The sequence below is a fragment of the Agelaius phoeniceus genome, chromosome 17, assembly GCF_051311805.1.
Source record: "Agelaius phoeniceus isolate bAgePho1 chromosome 17, bAgePho1.hap1, whole genome shotgun sequence".
NCBI lineage: Eukaryota > Metazoa > Chordata > Aves > Passeriformes > Icteridae > Agelaius > Agelaius phoeniceus.
This window is the reverse complement of record NC_135281.1, coordinates 1232614-1240697: the sequence shown is the minus strand read 5'-3', so window position 1 is coordinate 1240697 and position 8084 is coordinate 1232614. Positions and strand designations below refer to the sequence as shown.

Here is an 8084-nt window from a genome sequence, read left to right as displayed (position 1 = left end):
GACCGGCGTCCTGCAGCTCTGCCAGTGTCACCTGAGGCGTTCCTCAGCTGGGGCAGCAAGTCTGGAAGTGCCACCGAGTGCCGGCCGGCCGGGTCACCCTCCGGGTACCCGCTGAAGACTGCGCCCAGATCATCTCAGAGCCCCCTTCCGCTGCTGCCCGGCCCGACGGGGCTGCTCCGGGGCACGCAGGGGAGTCAGGCCTCGGCAAACACCCTGTGAACAAACCTGCATCGCTTTTATCAACTTCCAAACCACGCAGGGGTTGTAAAGATTTGCGAAGAATCAGACAGAGCAGGAAGAGCTCCTGTAGCACCCAGGCGTTTCCAGTGGCTTTGGAAAGCTCTTCCATAGCTCAGTGATGGAAAGTGGCCCCTAGGCAGGCAAAGTGTGACAAACGCCAATCAGTTGTTTTTAAAACTTTAAAAGTTTAATAGTAATAAAATGGTTTTTAAAATAGTAATACAATTAGAGTAATAATAATTTGGACAATTTGAATTAGGAAAATATGAGACAATGGAGACAAAGAGTTACAGATGTCTGGGTACCTTTTTCTGGGCAGCATGAGCCCCAAAAGGGACACCCATTAACAGAGGATTAACCTTTAAAAACAATAACCTGTTTCACATTCATACACTTCATACATGATGCATAAATTCCATTTAAATACAGGATTCTGTCTGGTCATCTTCAACGTCTTCCTCTGAATCTTAACAGCGCCTTCGAGGCGGGAAGAAATTCATTTCTTCTGATAAGAAGGCAATAAATTCTTTATCTCTGAAAAATTTAGGTGTCCTGTGGCTGCTATCTCGCTGCAAGTCTTTTCTTTAAAAAAAGTATCTTACATAACATTGTTTCTATTTTAACATTTTTATAACCTAAAACTATATGTAACATACTACTTAAGAGAGTAATCCAGCATTACTTTCTAACACAACACATATAATATTCACTTTAATGTTTGTGAAAAGCCAATCACAAAATACGCATTTTTCACAGAAAGGAAAGCTGTGCCAGGCAGAGCTGGTTTCGGAGGGGCAGCCACCGGTAGAAATGAAGCACACTTGTGTGGAGGGCAGGTGGAGAAGGAGCAGCAAAGCCCTGACACGTGTTGCCCTCGAAGGGCTCAGCAGTGGTCACAGCACTTTGAGGTGCAGATTGTCCTGGCAGGGCTGACCCTGGCTCCTGTGGGGAGCGTCCTGTGTTACAACAGCTCCTGGGCAGCCATGGACCTTCACCCACCAGGAGTGTTCCTGGCCCAGGCAGGACTCCCCAGCCAGCAGGCTCCACCTTTCCATGTCCTCGGAGTGGAGGAGGAGAGATAAACTCCTGTGCAACCCTGCCTCACCTGTGGCCAACTGCCCACCTCTCTTTCTCACCACAATCACACTTTAACAAAACACCAGATCCAAAGTGAGAGTGACTGCAGTGCAACACATCTCCCTTCCTTCTCTCCAAGTGAGCATTGTACCAGTGTTAGAGGGGAAATTATCTTGTTCAAGTCATTTTTCTGTGTAATACCTGTCATTTGAAAACACTGCCATATGAAAATGAGTGTAAATAAACCTACAGTTTTGATTGTCATGATATCAAATGCATTTGTGTTCTGTTGTGGACAATGAGGCAGTTAAACACCTGTCTCTGCTGCAGGTAGCCCTCCTTCCCTGCAGGAGCTCTGGTCTCATTCTGTGTCATTGTTTTGCAGCAAAGCTTCAGCATCCCAAACAAACTGAGGGTCTGCTCCTGGATGAGTTCCACAAACAGAATGACAAAAAAATTACAGAATAGATTGGATTGGAGGGGACCTTAGAGACTATCCAGTTCCAGCCCCTGCCCTGGCCAGGGACACCTTCCACTATCCCAGGTTGCTCCAGGTCCTCTCCAACCTGGCCTTGGGCACTGCCAGGGATGGGGCAGCCACAGCTGCTCCTGTGTTGTTTATGCTGTGCAGAGCCTGGGCAGACCCAGGAACACACAGGCTGTGTAGTAAGCTCAGCCTGCAGCACACAGGGATGTGATATGGCATGTCTGGAGCTGCCCCATGTTTCTTCCCTCTCGCCCCTCCACATCACATTGCCCCCTTGTCCCTCTGCCAACGGGTGCCAAGGCCACCTGGGGGTCCTTCAACTGCCAGTCTCCAGCAGAGATGCCTCAAAAAGTCTTTGGTTGTGTCCTGTCACCCTGGTGTCCCTTCAGCTCCCCTTTGCTTTTGCTTCCTTACCCTTGTGGCAAGGCTGTTCTAAGAGATTTGGGGTTAATTTTAATTATGTGGAGACTGAAGCAGTTCTGGTCTTTCCCAGCAGTGAGCAGAAGCATCAGAAGCCATAGGAAGCAGCGTGCTCTGAAGAGTGAGATGGATGTTCAGGCCTCAGGCTGCTAAGGCAGGGAGGGCTTGTTTGCAAACTTCCTTTGTGATTAGGCACAGGGGAGTTGTCCCTGTGGGATCCCTCAATCCCAGAACAGAAAGCCACAGCACTTGGATGGCTTGAGCAGATCTTGGTGGGACACCTCAGTATTGTGCTTCCAGAAAAGTAAGGTTTTGGAAAATAGCATTTGGCTTGTTCTTGTTTGCTGAGGGATTTTGAGACGTGCCTGGTACTAATGTGCATAATACAGATAAAACCAAACAAGCTAGGAATCTGAGGGACAATCTGGCATGACAAGAACAGCAACAGGAGTGGGAAGTTTTGGAAGTTTTTTGGAAGCAGTGCTGTCTCTCTGTTGGAGGTTGCTGTTTGGGGAAGATGAGGCTGGACAAGGAAGTTCAGTGCAGCTGGTTTAAGAAGAGTCTCATGAGACAAGGAAAACAAGTCACTTGGGAAAGAAAGGTTAATTCTTGGTACCAAAGAAATTTTCACTCAGCTTCCTTGGGTTTCCAGCCAGTCCCAAAACCCAGGAGCAGAGCTAGGCAAGGCCTGGGAATCATCCTCATGAAGGCAAATGGAAACTGCCAGGGATGATCAGATGAATGGAATGCTCCTCTCTGGGACTGATCCCCATCTCCTCACACCTGACATCCCGCAGGGTCTCAGGGCTGGGGGGGCTTTGCCCCTGTCTCAGCACACTGGAGAGGTGCTGGAATTGCTCCCCAGGGGCTGTGGAAGGCACAAAAAGGCAGGAGCAGAGCAGTGAAGGATTCCTCACCCCCTGCACAGCCAGGGAGGGGCACTGTGCCCGCAGCTCTGACACACCAGCAGAGGCAATGCTCCACATGAGTCCTGTGCTGACCATGACATTAATATTTTTTTTGGTGGGCTTTGTGGAATGTAGTTATATGTGAATTCATAAAAAGTGTTTTTCCTCTATGTTGCAAGCGATAATGCCCGATGAGATGTGGGTTTGTTGTATTTAAAAGGTTTTACAAAATAAAAAATTAAAATGAAAAAATTCCTTTTTTTACGTTGTTTTTTCCAGCAGTATTCCACAGGAAGCCAAGGGTGGCTGTGAGGGCTGGCTCCAGCTGCACAAACTCTCCTGAAACCCCTCCTCAGGCCACTGAACCTGCTCAATCATGTGCTTCTGTAGGAACAAAGTCTTTATTTTTCCCATAAAGGACTTTTGATTGTTTTCCCATCCTGAAATAGGAATTGTCACGTGTGTCATTTCTTCCCCAGTGCCAGGCAAGAGCTTTCTGCCTCACCAACCATGGGCAGGAAACCAGACATTGCAGAAGTTTTGTATTGATCATTTCTCATATTCACAAAGGATGTAAAAAGACAAGCCAAAGGGCTGTGTGCCCTGTGAGGGTCCCTTCAGCTGTGGAACCCCTCTGTGCTGAGGGGATTTATGGATTTTAGGGATCTAGCATTGCCCCCTGGGGATTTTGGGCCCATGGGCCTGTTCATTAATCACATTCATGGAATTTTTATTAAAATTCAGCATTGTGGCCTTTGCTGAGTCCATACCAGGTCCCTCCCTGGCTTCTTCCCCACCTCCCCGCTGGTAGAATGAAGTATAATTCAGTGATGTTCAAAGAGTCGGAGACCTTTGGATGAAATGTTCTGAATTAAAATTCATCCGAATTAAAAACCTAATTTCCTGGAAATTTCCTATAAAGGCCGCAGTTATTATTTTTTCTGCAGCTTCACCCGGCAGACAGTTTGTCCGCACTCCCAGAAGCAGCCGCCACCGCGGGTCCCCTCAGCTCCCCCGGGAGCCCAGCGGGGTCCCTGTGGCGGGGGCGCGGCGGGGCTGCCGTGCGGCGAGCGGGGCGGGTGCCGCTGTGTCCCCGCTATCCCCGGTGCCGGTCCCCGCTGTCCCCGCTGAGTTCCGGTGCCGGTTCCCGCTGCGTCCCCGCTGTGTCCCCTCACTGTCCCCGGGGCCCGCCCGGGGGTCGCGGTGCCCCCCCCGCCCCCGCGCGCTCGAGCGCAGGCGCGCGCGGGTCACGTGCGCGGCGCAGGCGGCGGAGCGGCGCTGGATCCCGGGCCGCGCGCGACCCCCGCCCCGCGCGCCCCCGCGGCCCCGCGCGCGCCCCCGGCGGCGGCGGCGGGTCCAGGTGAGGGGAGGGCGGGGCGGGGGTCGGGACGCGGCGGCGGCGGCGGCCGGAGCGCCGGGAGCGCCGGGGCCGGGGCCGGCCCGGGCGGGGCTCAGGCCGAGCCCGCGGCGCGGGGGAAGGGGCGGCGGGGCCTGGCGGGGCGCGGAGCGGTGCCGGGCCCGCGCCGCTGGCGGGGCAGCGGCGGGGCAGCGGCAGGGCCGGGGGCGTTTCGGCGGCGCCGGCGGTGCCGGGGCGCCCGGCAGGAGCCTGTCAGCGTGCGGCGGATGAGCCCGCCCGCGGCCTGCGGCCCCGTAGCGCCCGGCGCGGAGCCGACCCTGCCCGGCCCGCAGCCGCCTCGGCCGCGCTCCCAGGCCGCGGCTCGGGCCGGCCCGGGAGGGAGCGCGCCGGGGCCGGCAGCGCTGTCAGCCGCGGGAGCTGCCCGCGGTCCGGCCGCTGTGTGAGCCGGTCCCTCAGCCCTGACCTCATGCGGGCGGTGACGGCTTTGTGCCGTGTCAGCCGGGGCGCGTTGACGTTTCGCTTTTGTTCGAGTCCTCCGTGGCTCTTAAACCAGTCGGAAAAAGGCTCTTCACTCGTTTCCTCCGTGTGATTGCTGCGTTTCTCTAAATTTCAGCTACTTTAAAACCATCTCAGCAAGCTCGGGGCTCTGATTCCTTCCCGCTGCTTTGGGGAATGGAAGGACAGATCTCTTCTGTGGCTCTGCATCCTGGCAGCAGCTTGGAGCTTCATGAGCTTTGTCTCCCTATAACCCCTCAGCCTCCTCGTAGGCGCATTTTGGTCATTCCCCTTGCCGGGAACTGTAGGGAATTTGAAATTCTATTTTTCTAAAACCTTTCTCAGAGGTTTTATTGTCGTAAAACCTCTCATAGAAGAAAGACCGTGCCTCTTGTTGGTTTTGCAATTATTGTGTGTTGTTCTGACTGGATCTTTAGCTGAGGCACCTTTCAGTATTTCCTATATGAGGAAACAACCACAAAGAACAAACCTGGCATTTTCCATAAAGGTTACCATGTGTAATGACCACAACCTTTGGATTTGGCGGCTCTTCTCAAGTTATGGCAAATGGTCCCAGCTTTTCTACATATCTTGTGGAGTGAGAACCAAAGGTTTCAGGACATGTGTTCAAACAGGCCGGGTCTGCGGCCTGGCGGCGGCCGCAGTGCCCGCAGCTCGAGGCGTTTGCCAGGGATTCTAAGTATCCACTGAGCCGTGTGCCTTCCTGGGAAACTTCCCCGGCTCCAGGAGGAAATGTGCTACAGTAACACTGTACGGGCTCTCCTCTAGGAGAGGAAGGATCACAACGTGGGGGGCTGCACGCGTGCCTGACCTTCAGTTGAGAAATGACATTTCTTAGTATTTTGAGCCCAAGGAAGGTCTTCTGTTAGGCATTGGATTTGGGCAGAAATCTCCCAGCAGTACTCTCCAGCCACTCTCTGTGGAAGGCCTGTCCTTCTGTAGGACTTGGAGGAAGGGGTTGTTTACAACAGGCTTCCAGGTGATGGAGTAATTTTACATCTTTCTAGTAAAAACATAGATGCTTCTCTAACATAAGAAACTACTGTGAGTAGAGAAGCCAAAGAATTCCAGGTCCTTGTGCATCTGGAAGTGTTGGTGTTTCCATTTTTCAGTGGCTTAAATATTTGAAAATACAGGTTGTGGAGGTAAATTCTGCTGAAGGGATGTAATGCCATTCTTTGTGCTGCCTGAGCATGACAAAGGTTCCTGCCTTAGTGGGAGATGTTGAATGTTTCAACATGACAACTAAACCTTAAATTGGCAGTATATTTTGATTTTCTAGTACAACAGCAATTGCTTTTGGATGGAAGCTGGAGTTGCAACCCAATTACACAGACTCACTAAATTTAATAGATTTGCAGTGGCAAAGGCTTTGCTGCTGAAGGGATTGAAGACTTAATGTGGCTGTAACAGTTTGCATTGAGAATGGTGAAATTTTATAAGTCACTGGAGAACCTCTGAAGGGCAGAAGGCGTGATGAGGGTGTCTTTCAAAATCCTGTGGTCTCTGTTGAGAAATGCAAAGCTGTGGTGCAGGAATGGTGTGAGGAGGCCTGCTGGTGTGTAGGGCATTGAGCAGCAGACTTGACCCTCAGTGCTGCAAAAACTGCCTTCAAGCATAAGCTTTTTCCTTCAAGCACAGCTGGAGCAGAAGGAATGAGATAGAGCGTAGGGCTGGGAACAGGTGAGGCCAGCAGTGGAAGGAGAAATAACCCCAGATGATACCAAGTTGAGGCAGAAGGGAAGATGCTTCATCAGGTGAGGTGTTTTCCATCTCCAGGCGAGTCTCTCCATTTCCACCAGCCAGACAAGCAAGTCATCTTTGCTTTACTGGAGCCGTGGATATTTTGTGTTTTGTCTTGTCACTCTTGCAGACTCTGCTGTTCCCTCCAGAGCAGGTCACTGATGTTCTTCAGCAGGAGCCACCCATTAATTGCAGATAACTGAATGTTTCAGCACGGAGTCAGCATGTTCCTGCGTGGAGAGCTGGAGGTTTAGCTCAAGAGGATGAAGATAATTTAGATTGTCTTGTGCCCTGGCTAATTGGAGTGATGCTGCTAGAGTTTAAAGTTAATCTAAGATTTGGACTATGCAGGCTGGTAGTGGAAGTTTTCCAGAGGTCCAGGAGCTGGGGATTTTTCTCAGTCAATTGAGAAATCATTTTCCATCATTTTCCATCCAGTGGAACAGCATCCCACCTGCTGATGGCACATCAAAAATTGCTGCTGTAGTAATCAAAACCAGGAATAAATACTGAATTGGTCATGTGTATGTGAGAGCCCTGAGGCTGTAACTTAGTACATAACTCTTCTTTATGCATTTGGGGAAAAAGAAAGGCAACCAGTGTGTGACAGTGCTGTTGGTTTGGGAGCTGGGGTGAGGGATGGAGACACTCCACAGCTCATGAGGGCCATCATCTTCTCACACCTGAGACCAGTTGCCTGGTTCTCCAGCTGGCATGAGTGCCCTGAAGCATAGCCCTACACAGGGCTCTGGATTTGATTGGTATGAAAAATAGAAAATTATAGGAGATGAATGGTACCTTGTCTAAACTAATTTATGTAAACCAGTAGTTTGGGACAGGAAGTTGCTTATGCTCAGTTGCATATATGGGACCTGAAGCTTTAGGATGAAAGGGATCTAGTTACTCCGCCAAAAGATGCATTCTATTGAATTCTCCAAGTCCTATGCAAATCATTTGAATTTTATAATTTTACTGTTTTGAAAATTAAACCTTCCAGGACCACACAGCTGGTGTAAGGTTGTGTTTTTCATTGTGGTTTCTGTGTGGTGCTCACAGAGACTGAGTTAAGCCTCTGGTCTGCATTTACAGAATCCCAGAATGGTTTGGGCTGGGGGAGACCTTGAAGACTGCCTCATTCCTACCCCTTGCCATGCATGGCAAAATGTTTCTTTGAAGAGTTTTTTGGGAGAGCCCTTCTCATCCCTACAAGAATGCATTGCTCTCCAATTCTGTTGCATCCACATTTTACCAGAAAGTCCTAAGCTGTTTGTGTGGTTCTTAATGGCAGTAGTGACAACAAATAACACTTGAAATTCTATTTTTCTAAAAGTCCAGA

The 8084-nt window shown here is 50.8% G+C and overlaps 1 protein-coding gene across 6 annotated transcripts in view; it reads left to right on the top strand.

Annotated features, from left to right (window-relative positions):
• Nucleotides 1-4377: 4377 nt before the first annotated feature.
• The window catches only part of NCOA6 (nuclear receptor coactivator 6), a 44268-nt gene continuing 40561 nt past the window's right edge, over nt 4378-8084 (top strand). For 5 of the 6 annotated variants that reach the window (XM_077187474.1, XM_077187472.1, XM_077187470.1 and 2 more), the window contains exon 1: nt 4378-4492. The gene's annotated coding sequence lies outside the window, so the exon portion shown is untranslated. The remainder of the gene's footprint in view (nt 4493-8084) is intronic. The other variant, XM_054644323.2, reaches the window with a different exon arrangement.